Here is a 24,692-nt window from a genome sequence, read left to right as displayed (position 1 = left end):
TCGCTAAATAGAGGAGACGACTGCATTTTCCTTGTGAACCTCGAGATGGCCGCCAGGTGCACCTTTATCGATGTGAAGGATAATCCCCTCTCCGCCAAGAGGAGCAGGTAAGGTAGAACATGTTCCGGCGTCACCGACAACGGTTGTAGGCCCTGTTGTCCCCTACACCATTCACAGAACCTCCGCCACTTATAGGAGTAGGATTTGTTTGTAGAAGGGGCTCTAGCCGCCTGCAGAATTTTTTGACAATCCTCCGAAACGTCTAAAGCACCGAACTCCGAAAAGTCAGGAGCCAGGCTGTAAGGTTGAGACTGTCCGGGTCGTGATGCCACACCGTGCCTTTGTCCCGGGATAGTAGGTTCAGGACTTTCGGAAACCCTATGGGATGTTCCAGCGACAGGTGAAGCAGGTCTGAACCACGGTTGCCTTGGCCAGTATGGTGTCACTAGAATTACCCGGCAATTGTATCTGCGTATCCACTGTATTGTCCTCCGTATGAGGGGGAACGGGGGAAAAGCATAGAGGAACATGTCCGTCCATGGGAAGGAGAATGCCTCCCCCCTGGAGCCCTCTTGAGGCCATCTGCTTGCGAATTGCTCACATTTCTTGTTGTCTTTGGTCGCGAAGGCGTCCAGAGGGGGGTGACCCCATTTCTCGAACACTTTCATCAGGTGAACTGTGTCCATTTCCCACTCGTGTATCTGGGCCATGCTTCTGCTGAGGGAGTCTGCTTGGGAGTTCCTCACTCCTGGAAGGTGATGAGCCACGATGGAAATTTTGTGCTTTAATGCCCAATGCCATGTTTTCTGGGCTTCTATGGAAAGAGTTCTTGATCGCGTCCCTCCTTGTTTCCTCAGATAAAACATGGCCGTTGTATTGTCGGTCAGTATTCGTACTCACGAGCCCTTGATGTGTGGTAGGAATGCCTTCAAGGCCCATCGTACTGCTCTGAGCTCTAACACGTTTATGTGTAGGAGTGACTCCGTTGGAGACCAGCGACCTTGCGTTTGGAGAGCACCCATGTGAGCTCCCCATCCGGTTAGGGACGCATCCGTGACTATGGTTTGCTGAAACTCCGGCTCCTGTAGGGGTACGCCGTTGTTCAGATTGTGGAAACTCTGCCACCACTGAAGGGTCCGAAGCAGCTTGTCGTCGATGGTTATCTTGTCTGACCACGATCCTTGAGCCTGCGTCCATCGGTCCGCAAGGAATTCCTGGACTGGCCTCATGAATAGGCAACAGTTTTCCACCAGATGGATGCAGGATGCCATGGCCCCTAGGACCGAAACGTATTTTCTCACTGAGATCTTGGTGTTTCGCCGTAGTCGGCATGCTTGTTGATTGAGTCTTGAGGTTCTGTCGAGAGAAGGTTTCACTAGCCCTAACTGGGTCTCGAACTGTGCCCCCAGGAATACCAGCGATCTCGATGGCTGCAGAGAGGATTTTTCGAAGTTTATGGCGAATCCCAGCTGTTGTAGAAGCTGCATGGTGGCTTGTAAACTTGTGTTGGTCGACGCTGGGGAGTATCCCCTTACCAGCCAGTCGTCGAGGTATGGGTATACATGGTGGCCTTGCTTCCTTAGCCAGGCCGCTACTGGAGCCAGGCATTTCGTGAACGTTCTGGGGGAGGTCTTGAGCCCAAAAGGAAGAACCGTGAATTGGTAGCGAGTCCGCCCTATTACAAATCTTAGGAATTTCCTGTGTTTCCGACACATTGGAATATGGAAATAGGCGTCCTGTAAATCCAGGGACGCTAGACAATCCCCCTCTTGAACGGCGCGGATCACTTCCTGCAGAGTGAGCATCTTGAATTTTAGGCTCTTTAAAGACCTGTTGAGACGCACAAGTCTAAAATGGGACGCCATTTGCCGTTCGGCTTTTTTACGACGAAATATCTTGAGTAGACTCCTTGACCTCTCTGATGTTGGAACTAATTCTATCACGCCCTTTGCTAACATTAGTGTTACCTCTTGTTGCAGTATCTTCAGATGGGAATTGAGCTGTGAACGCAGGTGGAATTTGCAGAGGGCTGTGTTTGAATTGTAGAGAGTGTCAGTTTCTTATAGTATCCAGCACCCATTGATCCGTCGTTATTCGTTCCCATTCGTCGACATATGCTGAAACTCTTCCCCCCAGAACGGTGTGTCGTATGTCACTGCTGATCTTTATTTTGCTTGTCTCTCGACGAGGGATATGATGGTCTTTTCCTGGAAGTCTGGAAGTTCTGGCGACGGTTTGCCGTTTGGGAGGCACGTCTGTATCCCTGGGAGGGGTAAGCTGATCTGCCAAAGGATCTGTCTCCAGATGCAGAGAATCTTAAATTACCTGAAGCCCCTCTAAAGGGACGAAAAGACTTGTAGTTTCTGCCACTCTGGAGGGCACCCAATGAACGTGCCGTGTCCGAGTCCTTTCATTCCCTTTAGGGCTTCGTCCACCTTCTCACCGAAAAGAAGGTCTCCCTCAAAGGGCATATCTAAAACTTTGTATTGTACTTCTGGCCTGAAGTAGGTACACTTAAGCCATGATTGTCGACGTAATACGACCCCATTATTGACTTGCTTGAAGCCTGACTCAGCGAGGTCCACCGCGATGTTTATTGCGTGATTTGAGGCTTCCTCACCTTCTCGGACGAGTAACATCGCTGCCTTCCTATGCTCTTCCGGAAGATGATCAAGCAACGGAGCTAGCCTGTGCCACATCTCCCTATCGTATCTGGCAACAATTGCAAGAGAGTTTGCGGCCTTTACTGTGGTCGCTCCCACGGATAGCACTTTTTTGCCAAAGGCATCTTGGCGTCTCGCTTCGTTCTCAGGAGGAGTCGTGCACTTGTGCTGGGCCTTCGCCTTCCTCGCCGCTGCCACCGACACCACCGAGCCTGGCGTTGGTTGGGAGGATAAACACTTGGGGGTAGACTCTGGAGCCTTAAACTTTTTTTTTCCAGGCGTCCTTTCACTGCCGGCTCTGAAAACGGGTGACGCATTGTCTGCAACCCCTCCTTCCATACATGGTCTAGTATTGGTATCGAGAACAGACCTTCTCTTACCCATGTGGTCGAACAAAAAAACAGTCCTTTTTCTGTTCTTCCTGAGACAAACCGAATTCTTTGCATGCCTTCTCCATCATAGAATGGAATGACGCAATGTCGTCCGGAGGAGACGGGTGAGCTGGGCTTCTAGGGGTTTCCAACGCCACCTCTGACTCCCAGGTTGGATCCCTGGAGGGGGATGACGAGATATCCGACATGGCTCCCGTCAGACTCCAAATCTGGCAGCTCACCTTCCTCTTGTGCCAGTGCTGAGATTGGCATGCGTAGGTGCGTCGGTTGACGAGACAGGCCCGGCTCGTCGACGGGTGACTGTGGCAGGTTTGCCTGAGGTAGCCTCTGGTCCAACGACTGAAGCGTGGACAGAATTTCCAACGACAAAACAGATTGATTATTGAGAAGATGGCAGATACCGGTATAACGGATCCCCTCGTCGACGACTTGTCAGCCACTCATAGCCCTAGGTCTGCTGGGCCAGCTATTCTCTCATTCTCGTCCTCAGAGGACAGCAACACATCCTGTTCTTGTAGTAAAGTATCCGGGGGGTCAGATCAAAAACTTCAGGCCTCCAGGCCTCCTGTAGAACCCCCGTCGACGAGGTCATAGTCGATGTCGGTGGGACGGTGATGCCACCTGCGTAAGTGGCAGGGTGGAGGCCGATGACTGGGCCGCCGGTGACTTAGCAGGTGGTTTTGGCGGTCCCGCCTTTTCCACACTTGGCTTGCTTTTACTCGACTCGTGGTCGATCTATGATGATCGCCCGAGGAGGATTTCCTTTCCTTTTCATGCTTTTTTGATGAAGATGATTTCTTTGACGAGGAGTCTCTAGTTGAGTGACTTCCAGACGACTCTTTTTCCGTCGGTCGAGATTTCTTCGCCGGTGGTTCCGACGAGGTAGCGCGGCGTGATGTTTTCGCCGATTGTGTGGATCCTACCTCCAAAAGAGGGGTATGCCCCCTCATTCAGCCATGCCACCAGTCGTCGACTGCGGTCTTTGAGGGTTTTTTGAGAAACCCTTAGCATATGTCGCAGTTATCCGCCGAATGATGAGGGTGGAGGCAATATATACAATCCATATGTCCGTCCCCCTCGTAAACTTTTTTCAAGCCGCACGTCGCGCATGGGCGGAACAGCACTTTTCCTGACACAGAGGACATTCTCTGTACTCAAATTCCAGTAATGCAACCTTGTACAAAATAGTAAGACAATGCGAGGAGATCCCACTACTTTGGAGACGGTTGAAATCTGCAGGGGAACCGCGGGGGCGGGCCCCTATACAGGGACGGCCTACGGAGCATGCGTAGGCAGGTCCTAAAAGGACATAGATAGGACACAAAAGTGTCAGAAGTTTTCCTATTGGAAAAGGCTATATGTGTACCGAGGGGTCCCAGTCTGACGACGGGGAATATTCTAAGCATGTGAATCCATGAAAGATCCAATGCTGGAGAACTGTGTGAACTTTAGCTTGCACAGCACAAATGTATCACCGTTTGCCTCCTGCCCAGATGATGCTTTGCTGAGCGTGAGCAGCCCATGCCCAATAGGCTGAGCCAGTGTTCTTTAACCTGTAACATTGTTGCTTAACGACACCAAGCCATGTCCGAGACCTCCCTCTCCATTGAAATGCATGTGTGGTCACCGAAAACCCAACGTATACAGAAGGGTTGCTGCATTAGGTTTGTCAATGGATTGTTTTGTCCTGGGTTTGCTGACTGCTATTTAAGTTGTTCCCCAGTCCACTGAAGAGTCTGGTTATTTTTCCACAACAAGAGCCTGGGACAGACTCAGTACCCTGCAGCCAAACCCAAGGGACACCAGCCACGAGGCCCAGCAATCCAAGAGTGAAGTCGATTTAGTCAGTGAGGAAGACCAACAGTCAAAACCAGGGATTCAGGAGAGCAGACAGAAGAGGAGCAGACAAAAAATGGTTGGTGAGCAGTTTGGCATTGCCATCAAAGGGAATCTGGAATATTTCTGGCTTTCCTAGGACAGAGCCGGAGGTAGTACCTTTCCTATAGGATCATAGTTGAAAGCAGTTGGCTGCCACGGCTAAAAAGGTGAAAATAGCACTTCCACACACCCTACTTTAGTTTTTTTTATAACTAGTCTACTGTCCCCAAGTTCAGTTTGAAAGCATAGATCCGGGAATCAAGCGTCTGTTGCTCTGCATAATCTTGCTTCCAAGACCAGCATGTTGCCCCTGTGCTATCCTCCGTTTACATTTAAGTTGAACTGAGGACTGCTGTGTTAGAGTAGTACAGATCAGGAGCTGAAATCAATGTGTCCTGTATGAGCATTGTGCCCATCTAGCTGTTTCCACGGTACTTTCCTTGCATGTGCATTTGCCACCCCGATTTGTATTCACTCTCCTCTAACCCAGTATGGGCGCTCTAGCAGGCACAAAGAGGGCCCTAGAGGGACAGCTGGCAACCCACTCCCTGGACACCCCTCTCCAAGGGGCGGAAGTGCATGCCCCCTATGGTTGGGCCGGAAACTGCCTGGGGAGGCGCTTAAATAGCCTGGGCTGATTGGGACAGCTCTCTTCCAACCCAGGCATCAGAAGGAGACATCGAAGCAGGAGCAGTGGAAGTGCCCAGGCAGTTTCCCAGGTCGCGCTAGATAGCAGTCGAGCAAATAAGGTATGCGTTGGGAGTGGAGGGACATGCACCCTGCCTTGACCAGGCTGTTTTTGAGGCCTACAGCATATCCTCCACGAGGCGTGATTTTGGAACGGGCTGTGGCTGCGAGAATAACCTTGTGGCCGCAGAGGCTAGGGTTGCATGCTCCTCCCTCCCCCCCCCCCCCCTTCGGTTTTCTTTCTTTGCTCTAGCATGGGGTAAACTTATTGTCTGAACCTATGGTCCCTGTGCTGCTTATCCCGCTTGCTGTGTCAAATGCCAAAGCGATCTCGGTGCTATCGTAGTATACACCCTTATGTTTTTCAGCAGTATATTCTCATTATCAGAAAGGCCTCCGATTTGTGCTAGGCTCAAGGGGGACAGAAGGCACGCAGGATGTGCAGCCTCACAGGGCAGCATCCGGGAGCGCGTTTGAGAAAGTGGCAGGTGAAAGGGGCGAGTGCTCCTGCAACAGGGGGGGTGGGGGGTGCATGTGGCACACTATTCTGTTCTACGACGGGAAGAGGGGCGGCTCAGGCATCATTTGACATTTACAGCAGTGGTTTCGGGCCACAAATGGATTTTTGTGACTGCTTGGTAGGGGGAGGGGACTTTTGTTGTAAAATTGGCCATAATACCTCAATTGCTCTTTAGTGTGGCGTCACAGGTTCCCAGCTCACATCACCAGGAGCAAAGAGGACACATTAGCGGTAAGGGTGCAACCAGTGATTGGCCAAGCAGGGTGCATTTGCAGCATGTAAAAGAGTTGGGGGTGAAGGAGACTGGGTGGGGGCTGAATTTTAGTGACTGGGCAAAGGTGCGTGGAGGGCGCCATGGGTATGGTTTATGTGCAAGGACATTATACACAGGTGAAGTGCCTCAAAGTGCTTCAGAGTTAAGAGTGAAACAGAACTTGGTTATATGACATTTCATTTATTACATTAACCAGCCAGGGGTTGCCAAGCTTGCTCGACCGACAGCAGTGAGGGCACCTCAGAAAGCCAGTTGTCACTCAGGCAGTCCATGAGCCAGTCAGGGGAACTCAAGAAAAAGGAGGGCGCCAAGGAAAACAAATGGGGAGGTGGTCACAGTTGAAGTAAACACGTCTGATGTCACTGTGCCTTTGTCGCCTATAGGGCAGGTTTTGCAGGTGGTCAGTGGGGCATCCCATATAAGGGGGCGCATGAAGTACCTGTGGTAGCACATAATTCAGTGCAAGGGTGCTTGCCTGGGGCAGTCAGTGCACCAGGCCAATTAGGGCAAGAGGTTGAGGCACACAACCAGAGCAAGGAATGGGCAAAAAGAAAGGGTTATGACCGAAGCCAGGGGGGGGGGTCAGCAAGGGCTGCAGGACACATGCAAGGCAGCCAAGGGAACAACCAGTGGTGCTGGCTGCTTCTGCAGGGACACAAGGAGGCGGGTAGTGCAGGAGTTCCACCTCTAGTGCCTAGTCTTTCTGGGCCAGCAGTGGGCATGCCAGTAGGGCCCCCACCGGCAGCATTGGGGTGAAGAGCCACTTTGAAGACCTTCCCGATTAACAGTGGGGCGGTAGTTCTGTCATGTACACCCCTAGACAGGTGAAGGAGCGTATTTGGTCTAGGGATTGATTTGTTTTCAGTGCTGTCACTAGAGATGGAGGGACCTAGAATAAACGAGAGCTAAGAAGACTATTGAAAACTTGACAAAGGCCTTTTCCTTGTTAGCGGCAGTAACTATGGAAAGGTTTCCCAAGCAAGGGCCGTGCTTTGGAAATACAGGGACACAATAGTAGAGGAGCACAAGTGCTACGGGGCAACAGGTTGGAATATGACCGGGATATGCAGGGGACCCCACTAAGGGCTTCTCAGTGAGGGCTGCAATGAAAGTTTGCGGAAACTGGAAGGGCACAAGGATGGCTGTAAGCAGATGGTGCTGAAGAGGCTTCTGGGTGCTAAGAGGGGGATTTACGCCAATGGGTTTGAGGTCAGGCTCTTCAGGGCCACATTTGCAGTGGCATTTTTTGGGGCACTTCAGGTAAGCGGGCTGGTCCCTACTGGGAAAAGCAAGTCTGGAAGGGCAGTGGGGATGTCACATTTACAAACAGGGGTGTCAGTATAAGGGTGAGAAAGTCAAAGACACATCAAGTGGGGGAAAGGTGGCTATGTGATGTTATGCAGGGAGGCGGATGATCAGTTGCCCCATCTGGTGACTCAGTATATATCGGGTAGGCCAGCGGGGATAGGTACCTCCTGGTTCACGAGGATGGGTCCCTTTGACCAATTCCACAGGGTGTTGGCAGCAACATTAAAGAAAGTAGGGATGTCATGGGAAAAGGTGGTCTTCACACGGGTTCAGAAAAGGGCCAGCAACAGCATTACAGGCGGGTATGCCAGGGTCAGCCACTCAGATGGGTAGATGAAGTCGGATAGTTATAAATTGTATATCCCGTCAAGAGGGCAGGACACCAGTGTGCCGCCAGGGATGCGAGGAGCAAGGAAGAAGGCTGGGGACGAGTCAAATGGAATGGGCGTGCTTTACAACATGGTATTTGTTTCTGTTCCAGCGGGTCGCACAGTCTGGGTCATTGGCCATTCTTTCACCACCCGGGCAGAAAAGATAACCTGAGCAGGGCCTAGGCAAGGGGCCCACTTAGGATTTCAGGACACCGAGCTTGTCTGGCTAGTCACACCGTGCATGCGATGGCACGCTTTGCTCCCCATGGTGCGCTAAACTGGCCAGGGTGGGGGTACCCAGGCTGCTCATAATGAGCATGCTTATTTGGGAAGGGATTGGTTACTTAAGGAGATGCAGGATGGCATCAGAATTTTAGGGCAGATGCTTCCTGAGAGAAATAGCATGGTCAGAAATGCTCCAGAGGAGTGAGCAGGGAGCTGGGTCTAACAGACATGGAAAAGTCTAGGAAAAGGGTCCATACAAATATGAAATGAATTATAAAGCAGGAAGGGCTGGCTTTTGCCAGGCACCTGATTGTGCAGACCTGGTGGGCTTTGCTAAAGATGGGGTTCATCCATCAGATGCCAGTATGGATACCTTCAACTTCGTGCTGTGGGGAGTGCTGTCAAAGGCAAGATGTACATAGTTTGTGATGGTATGAGAAATGTAACCAATGCTTGTGGGTCACAGGGGCCAGCCCCAAAGCATGGCAGTGTTACAGGGACAGTCCTAGAAAAGGAGCACACTGCAATCTTTCCACGAGCTAAAACCACTGGCTACATCCGCCAAGATGGGGCACACTGGCACTGATAATAGGGACGGTTGGGACTCAACTGATGCAGTGGCCTTGTTTGCTCCATTGACTAGTGACTTAACTGGCAGTTGGATACCAGGGTGGGCTGTTCTCCCAAGAGCAGAAATGGAAGTGAGAAGGGCTCACCGGTTTGGAATCGGACTGTACAGGATTGGCAGAGCCATGCGGGAAAGGCTATTTTGGGCCAGCCATACTTCTGGCCTGAGCAGGGCTGGGACTGCCCAATAGGACTAAGAAAGTGATCATATGTTTTTCTAATACAATGTAATGTTTCTTCCAAAATTCAGAAAGGTTCATCTCATTCCATTATGTGTGGGCAATGTATATGGTACACAATAGATTATTGGTAGGGGGACATAGTAGGGGTTAGCCCCGCTATGTATTGTGGGTAGTGTAATAGGGGATATAGGCTGTGAATCAGCAGTCAGGTGAATTAACACCTGTGACTGTACTGAGGAGCAGAGATGGTGTTAATCAGCTATGAGCCAAACCAGCCCTGCAAGACACAGGACAATAGTAGTGCCCTGTGCAGACAGAGTGAAGTGCAGACCTGGTTATGTAGTAACCCATACCTTGTTAGAACAGTCCAGCTCACTTTAGGTTAACATACAACTCATACAAAGCCTGCATGTTTATGGATGAATGGCACCATTCTACAAATGAGTCACCTAAGCACTTTCCATAGGAAGTTACATCAGACTGACAAAATAAACCTGCACATGGCATTAAAGTGCATGAATACACCAAAAAGCAATGGGATAGCCATCTAGACTGGTACACGGAAGCTACCAAAAGACAGTACAAATCCAAGAACCCTGAAAGATACCCAAGAGAAGCATCATGAGCAAAAACTCAACCTACTGGTCCCAGACCATGAGAATTCAGTACAACCAACTATGGTGCCATCCCCAAAGGACATTCTGCACTCTTAAAATACAGCCAAACAGCACTACATTAAGCGTGGAGTGCTGGGATCCACAGCTAATCCAGATTCCACCCAACCACTGCCCCATCACCAGTCCACCCAGCTAAATCACATGAGTGGCCTGCACTCACCTGCACAGATCTTCAATCCATATCCACCAGCTACTCCTGCACTGGTGAAGGGTTCTGGTGCTCCCCTGCAACTACCAGCACCTTCCCACTCAGCCAACTCCATGGAAACACCTTGGTCACAGTACATGCACCATGGAGTGCCAAGGCTTGTTAAATATGTTTCCGAAATGCAAGACCCCAAGTTCCAAGGACTACATGTCATAAGACTACCACCCCACATGTGCATCTCTCAACCAGTTGGCGACAGCAGCTCTTGCTGCAGATACCTTCACTCTGCTAAAAGTGCACTCCAACCGGCCCACCAAAGAACCCCCTACTGGCTGGCTAAAGGCATAGAGACTGAAAATCCAGCAGAATATCTTGAGCACCTAAGAACAAAGCTTTGAACAATATTCTGGAATCATTGATGCAGCTGGTGTAGCTCCTCAGGCAGTGGTGGCAGCCAAACTTATGGGATGGTATAAAATCAGCCCCAATAGGCAATGAGGGGAACTTAGCTGCACAACTTTTGCATGGGGATTCAAATGCAAAGAGCAAAATACAGAAACCAAGCCTATGGCATTAGAGATACAGCAACTTTCCTGGTACTTAGGGCCAGGAATCAGGTTATTCTGAAGGGGCGAAACCGATTCCAAAAGGGAGGCGAGCTCTGCTATGGTGAACAAAGCTCTTCCTGACTTTAATACTACCCAAGCCAAAGGAAAGCCAAAATGAACCTATGCGTAAGCTTTGGTCCAGATGCAATCAGAGGCATGATTTTTCTGTCGGTTTCCAGTGCACAGTGCAACCATTACACTGGTTGAAGTAGGACAGCCTACTATCTAGTGGGCCAAAGATAAAGGACGTCAAAATTCAGAAGGGTGCTTTGTTGGACCAACTGGAATTCCTTATCAAAATAAAGTTTTAGCTTGACGGCGCACTAGATGGCCCGGCAACATGCTTAGTTGCATGGTTACCAGGATGTCGGATGTTATTGGTTCAAGCAGCGTCACGACTTTGGCGCTCATGCGCAAGCAAAGCTGGGCTCAACTGCGACAGTAGGATTCAGGTACCAGCCCTCTTCAATGCGTTCTCAGTATTGTCCTTTTTTCGTCTTTTCGGGGTTCGAATCTGTTGCTGGAATGGATGCAGGACCAATTTTAATCAGGAGTGCTTGCACCCAGCCCCCCAATGGCAAGATATGCTCCCATGCATACCAGCAGTGTTCCCATTAGGGTCCAGTGGGGTTCACATGCTCTTGTGCACAAAACACACCTGTATAGTGGATTGGGACCAGAAAGTCACTTCGTGGCTAACCACACAAGTGACCTCAGCAACGTACAAAAGAAGCTTTTACAGGAAACTGCATGCCCAAAAGGAAATTCCAGCCCAGGAAGGACAAGGTACAAAATGGCCAAAGCAACAGAAAAGAGCTTGTGGCACACTCTAGACACTGGTCACAGCTATGAGCCACATACAGTAGAGCTTGGTAATAAGCAGTCAGCATTTTCCAAGACACTTTGTACAATTAAAAATTACTTCGGGGGTGTCTAGGGGAATGAAACCGCGATGCTGTTGCAGGTTACTGAATAGTACGCACAATGGTAAGACAGCAAGGTCAAATGACTAAGAAATAACGTTTCTCAGTAGACATCTAGAAGGACGTGACAAGTTGGTCCGTTAACAATGTGCTAAAGCCCAGTGGGGTGCAGCTGAAGGCTGTGCTTGGGTAAAAAGTGAAGATACAGACAAAATTGCTTCTGGAGAAATCCGGGATTCACACATGGAGCTTTAGCACCGCTGCATGGTAATGAGCATTGGTCTGTGTCATACCAGTGTAGCCCTAGACCCATTAGTGGCAGGACACCCAAAGCTTGCCTGTGAGCCGTTAATTCTGATGGTAAAGATTACCCTTTCTGTGGACCACTATCCATTGGACCTGCTGCTGAAGAAAAAGACGCATAGTCTCTGCCGTGAATGTTACTTTGAACTGCTGTTCTGTCTCGCGGTAAAACAAAAAAGAGAGAAAACCGGAACAGAACGGGGTGGGGAATAAAGTGAAGAATGCAATACATTCAACACCATCAAGACAATATAATGTTGCATGGAACCCTATGCGTATGGTGTAGGAGGTCAGGGTGGGACCATGCTAGCTCCCTTCTTCACAATTAGAATGACCTGGGGCAGGGGTCTGCAACCTGTGGCTCTCCAGATGTTCCGGACTACAACTCCCATGATCTCCTGACATTGACTATGCTGTACAGGCCGGATGGGAATGGTAGTCCAAACATCTGGGAGCCAAAGGTTGCAGACCCCTGCCTGGGAGAACGGCAACAGATAAGCCTAAACCACCTTTGAAGACATAAATGCATAGCCACAAATATCTTCAGAATGCTCATGCCCCACCCCTCAAGGTAACTACCTCGAGATAAGATCACAACCCACCTCAATCTGGTGTTGGGCAAATCACGCATGGCACCACCCTACCAAGTCACACCCAACAGCTCCATCAAACTCCTAAACTGGCCTTTCACTCAGCCTTTGCGCCCCCCCCCCCCCACCATCCCAGATGTGCTCATGCCTCCTAAAGCGCAGTGCAAGCTACTGAACTTGATGGCCAAGCTATACTTCAGCAAGGCAGAAGTAACGTCCAATGACGACCCCCGCCACCACCCAATTGCCTTTTCTACTGATAATCTATCCCCCACGGCTTAGCTATAGGGCAATTCAAAAATCTCAGCAATATCGGCACTGACCCTCGCGCCCCCACCTATTACCACCATACTAGTAATTCCCCACTAGCAAAACAATCGTCAAAAAGTCTAGTGATTCACTTGCAGATACCCCTCCATCTAACCTACTTCACCCCCTCTGGTCCTCCACCACAATAAAATCAATTGGCACAAGACCAGGCAAGTCAGTACAGGTGCATCTAACGAATGATCCATTGTTTTTAATAGCAAGAGGACAGTAGTCATCCCTGGTTTTGGAAGCTGCCTTCACCCAAGGAATCCAAAACCCATACAATATTTAAAAAAGCCGTATTTGTGGGAGCAAGACATGCTAGAAGCCTGCACTTAAACGGGTTAACTCGGACAAGAAACTTAAGTAGTTAGATAAGGTTGCATTAAATGAAACAAATTGTGCAGAAACCAGCATGGCTTTATAGGATGGGGAGAATGGATTACTAGTACCAAGGGCTGGTGCTGCTAAGCCTTGTAAAATGCCAAAACCAGAATGAAATGCCATGGAGCAGTTGCCACCCGAAAACCATGTTCTGCATGTACAGCCCGCCATCTAGTTCGTAACCCGCAAAAGTTCATTGTTAAATCCATTGAATGGCAAGTCATGAAAATTGCATCCATGGCGTTTCAAAACTAAACTGGCTGCAGTTTCATTATGCCCGTGACAAAGTGCCACTGTTGTCAATAGGGTAAACAAAATTCGATCAACCCCACCAAGGAGCAATTCTGAGGCGAGAGCTAGTTACAGGAATACTAGCATCGGGACAGCATCAGCTCTGTAGGGATCCAGCCCTTACACTTGGCTAAGACCAACTGGTTCAATGGCTTTACAGCACCTAATCTGACAACGCTATATATATATGAGAAAGAAGGCAAACACTGCATGGTCCTCTTAGGAAGCTGCACTCCCATCACCAACGAAATCCAAAAAATATCCTGCAGCAATAGCTTGTCCAAAGATCCAACCCAGGGAAGGCCAACAGTGAAGGACTGCACTGCCAGTTTCAATTCAAATTTTAATTCAATAAATTTTACAATAAAAACGTCTTCCCAGTAGCAGGGAGGCTAGCTAACGCGTTTCGCCACACATATATATATATATACACACACACACACCTTATTTTGTATAAACCAGTTTAACACGTGTCGGCTGACATCTTACATGAATAGGATATTGGGGAAATGTCACATTTGCACATGGACCCTGAATTTGAGTTGCTTTATAAGATGGGCGTGACGCGCCTGTTGCATTCGAAATCAAACATCTGTTCGGTATTTTGTTACACTGACAGGGATTTATTTAAAAAACCTCAGGGGTAAGGGATTAAATAGTGAGGGTAGGCACAAGTACATGGAGAGATGGGAACCCCAATTTTCGAAGTAATTCCTGCCGGTAAAATAGGCTAAAAAGTACTCCCAGCACAACCAAAAAATGCAGTCGCGGATACCAGTTCAAAGTGGCAGATAAGTACCCAAGGTACCACCATTATGAATGAGGGCACTTACAACGATGGACCATGACAGAATCAAAAGTAATCTTTATTTTGCCAACGCAGATTTAAGCAAACATTTGAATTGGCTTCTTATCACTGGAGAACTTCACGCTCCGCTTCTGAAAGGAAAAAAAAACTTGGTCAAAGCAATCCGTTACATAACCACAGCCTTTTTACGTACTTCCCAGTGTAGCACAAAATGACATCTTGCCTAGCAATAGTGATAACTTGTAAGCAGACAGCAGCCATCACATGCTCTTACGATAAGCCAAAAGGTGTTCACATGGTCCTATTAGGTCTCAGATGGTAGTGCATGTACATGCATCTCATGGTCGCGAGACTCGAACTAGACGTTTTTCCACATCATAGACCACCATGGAATGAAGAGAACAGAATTCCAAAGCAAAGCTTACCAAAATATTGGCGCCAAAGCATTACATAACCAAACAGCCTTCTAGGACATCTGCAGAAGAGAAAAATAAAAGATGGTAAAACATTTGGAGAGTGTCCCATCCTAAAACATGTACACCCAAGACAACTCGTGTAGTTTCTTGCACCCTGGAGATGTGTGCGCTGGGAGTATGAGTTACTTGGACATGCACTTTCTAATCTAGCGTGCTACCACACCAAACACATGGCCTTGATTCTCAATTAAGGAGCCCAAATGAACCGGATTTCCCTTAATGTTTATCCCCAGAGTCCCTGATTATACCCAACTAATTTAACAGGACCTGCATCTCTTTAACATGCGCACAGGTACCCCATGACATTTAAGTCAGTCACAAGTGCACCAAACCTCCGCGTTACCAGAGCGTTATGGTAGCTAGCAAAATGGACATGGTAGCAAAATTCCAAGCCAGTCAGGATTAGGTGGCATTTGTCACCAGGTAAAGCATAACCATCGACTTGAGGCAACTTCCCACCTTAGCCCAATTGGTCAACCATAGGAGGGTGATCAGAGCTGAAACTTATTGCAGCATGGCCAGTCTAGGACACCGACACCCAAGGTGGCAGGGGAATTATTTGGTGGTGCATGCCACGCCACCTCAGATGGACAATTAGGCTGCAGCTTCTGAAAAGCCAGACTAGTGATACTTTAAAACTAAACAAATAACCTTGCAACAGGGTGCAAAATGCATCTACTGGTTGCAACATTCAAAATCAGGGTAACTCACTGAAACAGGTCTGTAGGCACGTTATAAATGCCATCAATGAGTCGATATTTACATTATGCAACACAATTGTAAGGGAATAAAGAAGACTTGCAGTCTTCCAAAGCACTGCTGGGGAAATTGTGCAGACAAGTTTTCTAGGAGTGCAATACTATAGGGCGCATTCAGTAAATGCAGAGGGGCTTTACACAAGTAGAATCACTATGCAGGTTTCTAAATATGAAACCGTGGGGTGTAGGACCAAGGATTTGGGGCATTGGATACAAATGTACATATGGTTAGCCCTGGCAACTCCTAGCAAGATCGACCCACAAAAATTAGTGTTCTTCCCAGTGCTTCGCATTCCACCAATAACTAAAAATGGTGCACTCAGTGGTCAGTATTAAAAAGTGGCTGTTTGAGAACCTAGTTCAGCTGAGGCAGGCATCAGTGAAGCCATGAGGCACTGTCGTCAAAGGCCACTGGGTGGACTAGGAAGACCATCGTGAGAAGATGCATCATTTGCCTGAACCAAACTCATGCAAATAGATTGCCCCCAAAGTCTAAGCCACCATCTTAGCCAAGCATCTTACCTCCATAGGTGCCAACGTCAGCAGTGTTGCAGCAAAGGTAGAATCCGGCGCAGCTACGTGTTTACCCTTAAGGAAAGAGCAATTGAGAATTACAATGAGAACGGCTGCAGCACAGTACAGCTCGTGCGTTTAAGCCTGCATTAGTAAAACCAGTCGTGGGTTATTGAGAGCATAAAAGTCCTGAGTGCTGGCATTCCCCAGTACACTTCTATTGCCATCAAAGCATAATCAGCTCTGGCATTACAGGAGTGTGCTATGGACTAACAGGTCTGAAAGGTGCATGTACAAAATAAAACCACACAGCTGAAGCTTTTACAGTAATCGACATTTTAGGAGTAAAATGAATGAGGAGCCATATTGTGGCGTTAACTAGCCCAGGAGGTTACATGGCTGCTCATAGGCCGGTGATAAAGCTTAGTGTTCCTCACTCTCAGGCCATAGCTACCCATTCTATTGTGAATTTGCATTGCGAAGTTTACTGTATTGTGAAACACAGGCCTCTCCCACAATACAGGACTCAAATTCGTTTTTCCATCTAGGTCTCTCCTACTACAGGAGTTTCAAAACTAGGTGTATCCTCCCCATTATCTGCCATGGTTTGGAAAATGTACTGCGAAACCAAGGCCTCTCCCACTACACAGGACTGAAACCTAGCCCTATATTGTACTGAGAAACCTAGACCTCTGCCCCATTATACAGGACTCAGTTAGGTGTTTTCCCCTATACCCAAATTTGTTTGTGAAAGACACGCCTCCTACTGTACAGGGTCCTCAAATATATCCCCATATCTTATATTGTGAAACCTACTGTACTGTGAAAGGCCCCTAAACCAAGGCCTCCATCATATAGCGAGGTCCTCGCCCACCATACATCACTGAAGATGAACATCGAAGCCTTACACTGGACACATGACGCACACAACGTAGAATGCAGCTATGGCTATGCTCATCCGGTCTAGCAGCACAGTCCACACTTAAAAGACCCAGCCACCCAAGCCGTAAACCGTCAAAAAAGCACACAATCTAAAACTTTTAGAACTCCAGCACATTACATTGACTACGGTCACCGAGGGCAGTCCAAGCACGGTGAGGCCATACGAATGGGGAGAGCGCTATATAAAGCAAATACAATACTCCTACCCAGCAAACTCCATAGCCACATACGGGTCACCCCACTAAAAGCAAGGAGCTCAGTCAGATCCATAGAGTTTGTTCATCAATAGAAATCAGGTTCGGGATAGACTCATCATAGGCCTCCTTGCGCAAGTATTGGGAATTCAATTAAAAAGAGTAAATCAATTAATCAGCTTGTACCTGGTGTGGATTGCAGTCGCAGACTGTACCGATGCAGGCTCACTGTACAATAAAATAAAGTGTATATATTAAAACAAGCTTTGGCTCAGAAGGCAATCAGTTCTATTCAGCATGTCTCAGTCATCTAGAGGTTTTTCATATACAATCAAACAATGTAGGTAATATCAGCATCATCGACAAGGCTATTAAAGGCGAGTTCCATTAACGCCAATGCCATACCTGCAAAGAAGGGGCACGATTGTCATTTGCTCCTAGCATTGGATCCTGTCTCCATGGGTATCTGAGTCTGAAATAAAGGGATACATCTATTTTAACGTTTATAGCAGCGCACCAAACATTCAGGCACCAGTGCGAAATGGCACCAACAAGGTGCATGACCGTGCATAAGGTTACAACATGAAGTTGGATCTTGGAGAGCATAGTCTGGCAGCGCCACTCCACAAGGTGCAGGGGCTACTGCATGTACACGATACAGAATTAAAGTAGGTTGCAAGTCCTGCAAAGTCACGCTTCATGGTACGGGCTACAGATATGGGAAAAGACACATTGCTGTAGGTCAAATGAGGTAGGCAACTTACAGTATAAAGCGGTCCACCCGATTTGAGCTACAGACAGTACATAGACCAATGCTGTACATGGAATCTATATGTTACGTGCGATTTAAAGGAATGGGAGCATATATAGCTGCGAGTCAGTGGAGTTTATGGCAGGAATATAAAAAGGGGAACGTTTTATGAGCCGGAAGTGCGGCAGGCACGAAGTATGGTAACCAATCGTTAAGGTAGCGTTTACCCTACTTTGTTAACCACAGCATAAATGTTCACATACCCAGGCCGTGGCAGGGTTTGAAGTTGGGGGTGGGCCTACTCAGCTGCTGCTACCCTAGTAAACCCTGGTTAGCTTGAAACCAGGAGCTACCTCGGGTCAAACATGTAAATGTGACATTAACTGTATTTGAGATTGAAAGAGGATGTAAACACAATGGTCCATACAAAAATAGACAAACATCAATTTCGAAACCTGTGTGGGACCTATTCAATCATCCTCCAACACCTAACCCCACCCCATTCTCGTCGCATTACAAGCCATTGACATACCTAGGCGTCGAGGCCACTAAATTTGGTTTGTGCAGTAAATGCCTCTAAATTACAAAAAGCGGTGGTAATGACCAGCATCAGCTATGCCATGTGGCACTGTCGTCAGGGCCCCTTGAGGGGGCTAGGAAGACCATCGTGAGAATAAACATCATTTGCTTGGCCACTACAGCAACAAGTAGTTACAAAAAAAGTTTGGATGGCTCCCGAGTACGGTGTTGGCATATCAGATGAAACGTACCTTCAATCTACCCCCATGAGATTCCAACGCACTCGTTTCGGTCCAGAAAACACAGCTCATATTTCGAGTATCCTTGGATGAAAACGAAGGCTACAATTAAAAACGAGAACAAAAACTCTGCTCACTGGCATACAAACTGCTTCATGCGTTATATAAAAAAAATATTTTACAAGCCAGGCCATATCGTTTGCTCAGTCTCAACGGTTGGCAAATAGTGAATGTAATTTGAAATGCGCCGCATGCTAAGTTACGAGGCGCCAATCACTTCCTTAACATGAATGCAACCGTATCCCAATACAAATGAGATACCCATTACAGTCCCTCAGTCTCTGCATGTCAAGTCAGAGGGGCACTTTCATCAACATGGGAATGTTTAGAGCCCAGTGCTGACATCACGGGGACCGATTACAGTTACACCCAACCCTCAAATGTAAAGTTTAAAAAACTCACTTGGGCAAAGGCACGCTGTAGTATTCGTGAACGGCAACGCCTCCGCACCTAGAGAGGAAAAAATACCTTGTTTACTACATTAAACCCAATGTATCTTCGCAAATACCACCACGTTTAAACCCAAAACTTATCCCACCTCAAGGGCGTAGCCATCATCAACTATAAATGGCGAAAACAGCCAGAGCGAAAAAATGAACATTATGTCCCTCAGTCTCCGCGTGTCAAATCACAGAGAGGCACTTTTATCTGCATGTTATTTTAAGAGCCCAGTGCTGACATCATGGGGACAAATCTAAGAGGCGCTTTTATCTAACATGGCATTTTGAGATCCCAGAGCTAACATCGATCTCCTAAAAACTTTTCGCAGCACTCAAATATGCGCAAGCGTGTTGGAGTCGGACTCAGGAAGCTGTCCCACCCAATACCAACCAACTAATCGACTGAAGAATGTGGGTAGGGTAGTTTCACATATTAGACCCCCTCCGCCCAGCTTTAAAACTGGAACACAATTGAGAATAAGCGAAAAAAAAAAAACATTCAGCCTCAATTCGTACCCATGCAGGCGTTTTAGATATCAAACAGTGCAAGGATGAGGACGTTACCGATGATTGGGCACTAAACAATGGACTGGGCACACGAGATTAATTGTCCCGCCATCCTCGTTTCAAATCGGATTAGAAAGATATCCCCTCCCAAAAAAACAATAAAGCACGATTTTTATATAAACCAGAGGTTTTAGGCTACCACCACAAGCAGTTTAAAAGGTCAACTGATTTTCACAAAAACGCGCATTACAAACCCGGATCATAATTGCTATACTCTACTCGGGCACACTCACCCATCACAACAAAGTGGGAACCACGTGCACAAGCCATTGCCGCAAAACCACCTCCAGCCACGCGCACAAACCAGCCAGAAAGAATGAGATTTGCCTCGTCGAGTGCTTTATAGTACCACCGACTGAACATGGAAAACAGATTCACTGCCTAGCAATCGGGTAGTCCCGCCCACAAAACCGTCACACCACCCGACACCGTGGCGACCATATGAACATTGTGGGACATCTGTTTCACACTATCACTGCCTACCGAAACGTTCGAAAAAAAAGTACCGTTGATATCTTGGCCAGTAAGCATTTACGCTATTTAGAAGAGGGGCCTCCCCTCCTCCTGACCTGCCACCCCTGGGCCCGCAATGGGATCGTGATAGCACTCCCCGGTCCTGGTTTGTGGCGATGGTGGAATAGAGCAAGCAACCGAGGGGCATTAATGTGTTCCACAGTTTCCCCATGTTCTATCCTGAAAAACGTACACTTTCAAATCTACCAGATAATATAAACGCTGCCTACTGATTTTAGAGTCATGAATTTTTTTACCTCACTCTTCCCCCCCCCCCCCCCGCCCTCCCTCCCTCCCGCTTTTGGACCTCTATTGGAGGATCACTTAAGGCATTCCGTGTCCGGGGTATACTGGTTTGATCAGGGATACATGAAACAGCGAATTTTTAGTTGGTGGGGATTCAAGTTTTAGTGCCACAGGGTTAATAATGGCGAGCACAGAGTAGGGGCAGATTAGGGTGGAGCCTTTTTGGGCCTTTTAGTCGAATATACTTGATGGGAAGCCAAACCTTGTCGCCAACTCGATACTTTGGGGGGGGCTTCCTTTTTTTTCTAAATCAGCAAAGAACTTGAGTGTTCTTAATTTCTTGAAGCGTTTCACGGGCCTTTTGTAATGTTTCCTTGATATTGGTATGCAATGACGTGACTGCAGGCATTTCCAGTTCAGTGGGCGGATCGAAAGTGGTGGTTTTTGGGTTTCGTCCGTAGAGGAAGTAGAAATATGAGAATCCAGTGGCACTATGGATGCCATTGTAAGCATATTCTGCCACCCAGAGAAGGTCGACCCAACCGTCTTCGGCCTGGGGAAACATACATTGCAAGTACTGCTCCAGAGTCTTGTTAGTTCTCAGTCTGTCCGTTTGTGGGTGGTGACTAGTAGACAGACGGACATCAATTTGGGTCTTGTTGCAGCAGTGCCTCCAGAATTAGGATATAAACTGGCTTCCTCTATCAGCGACGACTGATGGAAAAGCGTGGATACGCATAATGTTGTTCAAGTGTGTAAGGCTCCCTGCGTTTAATAGCCCTCTTAGAGCAATGAAGTGTGCCATCTTCGTTAGCAGATCCACCACCATAATGGTGTGGTATCCATTACATGGGGGAAATTCTGTATTAAAGTCCAGGGAAATAGTATGCAACGGGACAAGTGGTATCGGAAAAGGGTATAGTAATCCAGAGGGTCTAGTCTGGGGCGTCTTACTACGAGCAGACATCACAGGTCTTGATATTTAGGAATTTTTGCCTGGTGGGCCACCAATTGGGCTGTCGGATCTTTCCTAGGGTTTTGGTAATTCCAGTGTGACACGAGCAATGTGTCGTGAAAATTGCGTAATATTTCATTTTGCATTTGAGGTTCTGAAACAGTTGTTCCTGGTAGAACGGAAGTCCATTTTCAAAGAACGTTGCCGATCTCGTCACCCCTTCTTGCCATTGTTCCGGGTTTAGGGCTTGCTGGATGTCATGATGGAGTTGATCTAGAGGTGGGCTCATCAGCCTCAGTAGCTTGCTTCCTGGGATGATGGACACCGGTTCGGGGACTGTGTAGGCATCTCTCCCTTCGAGACTCCATCCTATGCGCAACAAGGCGTCGGCTTTTCCATTCTTGACTCCAGGGTGAAAACGTAATGACAGTCATTCAGAGAAGAACTGAGCCCATCAGAGTTGGGGGTGACTGTGCATGTGCGGATCGTAAATAATGCAGGTTTCGATGATTGGTATAGACCATGATACTATGCAGTGCGCCATTCTTAAATGCTGCTTTTATGACCAGGAGCTCCTTGTCGGATATTGAGTAATTCATTTCCGCAAGTGAAAACTTTGACCAAAATGCCGCAGGATGTAGATGAGTGGTTATTGTGGGACAGCAGTGCCCCCACCGCAACACTGGAGGAGTCCGTATCCACCACAAAAGGCAGTTCAGGATTTGGGTGCTCCAATATGGGGGCTGTGGAACTGTTTTGAGTGGTCTAAAGGCTCCTTCAGCTTCAGGTGACCATTTGAACAGTTTGCGCTTTCGCAGTAGTGAGGTGATGGGGTGAGCTATGTCCGAGAACCCAGGTATAGTCGGTAGAAGTGTGCAAACCATAGAAAACTCTGCACCGTCTTAAATTGGCGTGGGCCAGTTTAGAATCACCTCCACCTTCCCATTATCCATCTGGATACCACACGGGGTTAATATAAAGCCGAGAAACTCCACTGTTGTGACGTGGAAAACACCACTAATTTTGCATACAAATGGTGCTGGCAAAGTTTACAGGACTGCCGTCACATGTTGTACGTGTTCCTCTTCAGTTGCAGAACAGAGGAGTATTCTGTCAATATAGACCATGCCGCAAACGTCCAGTAGTTCTCGTAGCACATTTGTCATGAAGAACTGGAAGGCAAGCGGGGTGTTGCACAGGCCAAAGGGCATTACCGTGTATTGCAACAACCCATATTTCATACAGAAAGCAGTTTTCCATTCATCCCCTTTTATGCGGACTACGTGGTATGCCCCTCAAATCTAATTTGGTGTATATGTTTGCATCCGGGGCAGGGGGCATCTGTTCTCCGTAATCTTGAGCCCTCTAGTCAATACACGTCCAGAGGTCCCTTCCTTCTTTCAGAATGAAGAACACAGGATGCAGGGTACTTGGATGGCCGGATGAACCCAGTAGCAAGGTATTGATTTTGATATTCCTGCAGGTGCCGATTTTCTTTTTCGGTGAGCGCATAGATAAGGCTGCATGGGGGCTGTGTACCAGGTAGAAGGTCAATCTGACAAAAGTATGGCCTGTGCAGCAGAAGGGTATCGGCAGATTCTTTTCAGAAAAACATTCAAATTGTTGGTATCTTGGGGTAGCTGCCCTGACGTGCTAGTTGACACCATCGCCCCCAACTTAAGCGCTCTATGGACTGGAGGCAGGTATGGATAACATGTATGCAAGCATTCTGACAGGAAGACCACAGCACGGGCCTTCCAATTAATGACCGGGTTATGAAGTTTTAACCAGGGCATGCTAAGCATAAGCTGGAAATCCAGAGCAGTGATTAGATCGAAAGTCACTCTTGGTGGCCGTCTTTACACAGCATCCCCACATCTTTGGTTTACAAGGATACAGGTCCCGATATCAGCGGCGAGCCATACACCGAAACCATGTTGCGTTACGCTCACCTTGTCTCTGCAGGGGTGTTGGGGCATGGTTGCAGCCCTCCCAGGGATGAGGTTTGTCCCAGGGCTGCAGTCACCTTCTACACCAGGGGCGTGACTCCCTGTAGGTGCACTTGTCCCAGAAGGTTCACCTTGTTAATGTCTGGGCACTCAGTCCTACTTCTGGCAGGGGCGCTTAATTGCCAAGGACAGAGTTCCTTCACTGGTCCTATGCGGGCGGTAGACCAGGACAGGTGCAACTAACCCACTTCTGCTAAGTTGTGTTCTTGTTTTCAGCCTTCTCTGGTTTGTTTTTTTTTCTGTATCGTTCATCTCCCATTAGTTAGTTTTCATTTGTTCCTCTGTATGTTCGCTCCGTGTTTTATTGTCTGCTCCTTCTCAAATCAAGTTCTTTTGCTCTTTCCCCATGTAGGTCACTGAAGCAAGGCCCTGGAGTTGCTGAGGGCAACTGCTGTGACCAGAGCAGTGAGGAACTGGATCTGCAGGTAACAGGTATGCTGTACTGTAGAGCTGCACGTGCTTATGAATGGGGCATGGCTTTTCAGATTGTGAGATTCTAACCTTGTCTTTTGCAGTGATCAAGTTTGTGGAAGAAGTTTGCCGCGGAGAGATGCCAGAGCAGGGAATAGTAGGATTCCAGGGTGAGTAGGGAGAGTCTCTTATGCAGGTTCGTGCGTCGGTAAGCACCACGTTGCTTTTTAAGTGCAAGATCCCCTACTCTTGTCGAATCCAGCAGCTTTCCGATGGCTATACAGAATTCTCAGCATCGGTCACTGCCCTCCCAGTGACTCCCACAGCCTGTTTCTTCGGTTTACTAGTACAGTCTCAAGAAGTGGCCCGCCTTGCCACAATACAAGCACAACTGTCGCTGCCGACGTCTTTCCTCCTTTGAAAGGGGGTCCTCGCACACTACCCAACTGCATGGGCTCTGGGAGGTTCTCCAAGGGGCGCCCCTGTACTTCATGAGGGCGCACAAACTGGCCGAGACTCAGCCTTGGTTCCGCCTGCCTTTCGCTCTTGCAGGCAGTGATTCAACTGGATCACTAAATCAATGTAGCCTGTGCAGCGCTCAGGTGGGTTAACCACCTGCCCCAGGATGGCTTAGTTCTCCTGAGGCCACGCTAGAGCAGGGTGGCCCTTTTTTCCTCTGGCCAATTTGTTTCGGCCACGAGTCGATTAAAGGCCATGACATAAACCAACAGGTCTTGTGACCCCTGCCGTAGAGCCAGTAGTTCGCCATCCAAAGCCGCACCATGATTCTTACGAACAAACAGTATGTCCAGTTCTTGCTGGAAGGCGCCAAAAAAGAACTGGTGCAGTAATTTAGATATGGGGCACCCTCTTCCCACCCCTGTCAGTGGGACCCAGAAGAGGAACCTGGCCAGTTTGAGAGACTAACAAC

General features: G+C 48.1%; 1 long non-coding RNA gene and 7 other non-coding genes across 12 annotated transcripts in view; all 8 read right to left on the bottom strand.

Annotated features, from left to right (window-relative positions):
• LOC138526320 (uncharacterized) overlaps nt 1-24,692 on the bottom strand; it is a 174,753-nt gene that overhangs the window by 112,648 nt on the left and 37,413 nt on the right. For 2 of the 5 annotated variants that reach the window (XR_011283557.1, XR_011283553.1), the window contains exons 16-22: nt 19,023-19,070; nt 18,573-18,644; nt 17,457-17,523; nt 17,238-17,279; nt 15,925-15,990; nt 14,594-14,643; nt 14,201-14,299 (exon numbers count right to left, since the gene is read on the bottom strand). This is a non-coding gene — a long non-coding RNA (uncharacterized lncRNA). Of the gene's footprint in view, nt 1-14,200; nt 14,300-14,593; nt 14,644-15,924; nt 15,991-17,237; nt 17,280-17,456; nt 17,524-18,572; nt 18,663-19,022; nt 19,071-24,692 lie in introns of those variants that run through there. The other 3 variants (XR_011283555.1, XR_011283556.1, XR_011283558.1) reach the window with 3 other exon arrangements.
• LOC138565384 (small nucleolar RNA Z195/SNORD33/SNORD32 family) lies at nt 14,474-14,554 on the bottom strand. Its single transcript, XR_011301270.1, has one exon. It is a non-coding gene; the product is annotated as a small nucleolar RNA Z195/SNORD33/SNORD32 family (small nucleolar RNA).
• On the bottom strand, nt 15,770-15,858 carry LOC138565404 (small nucleolar RNA SNORD35). The gene has a single exon (XR_011301288.1). It is a non-coding gene; the product is annotated as a small nucleolar RNA SNORD35 (small nucleolar RNA).
• LOC138565426 (small nucleolar RNA SNORD50) lies at nt 17,111-17,178 on the bottom strand. The gene has a single exon (XR_011301306.1). It is a non-coding gene; the product is annotated as a small nucleolar RNA SNORD50 (small nucleolar RNA).
• Nucleotides 17,347-17,419, bottom strand: LOC138565387 (small nucleolar RNA SNORD34). Its single transcript, XR_011301273.1, has one exon. It is a non-coding gene; the product is annotated as a small nucleolar RNA SNORD34 (small nucleolar RNA).
• LOC138565396 (small nucleolar RNA SNORD35) lies at nt 18,403-18,491 on the bottom strand. Its single transcript, XR_011301282.1, has one exon. It is a non-coding gene; the product is annotated as a small nucleolar RNA SNORD35 (small nucleolar RNA).
• Nucleotides 18,888-18,976, bottom strand: LOC138565476 (small nucleolar RNA SNORD88). The gene has a single exon (XR_011301341.1). It is a non-coding gene; the product is annotated as a small nucleolar RNA SNORD88 (small nucleolar RNA).
• On the bottom strand, nt 19,223-19,312 carry LOC138565479 (small nucleolar RNA SNORD88). The gene has a single exon (XR_011301344.1). It is a non-coding gene; the product is annotated as a small nucleolar RNA SNORD88 (small nucleolar RNA).

Source organism: Ambystoma mexicanum, chromosome 1q (genome assembly GCF_040938575.1).
Source record: "Ambystoma mexicanum isolate Mex_15411 chromosome 1q, UKY_AmexF1_1, whole genome shotgun sequence".
Lineage (NCBI taxonomy): Eukaryota > Metazoa > Chordata > Amphibia > Caudata > Ambystomatidae > Ambystoma > Ambystoma mexicanum.
Note: the sequence above shows the minus strand (reverse complement) of the source record. Positions and strands in the feature narration are given on the sequence as shown.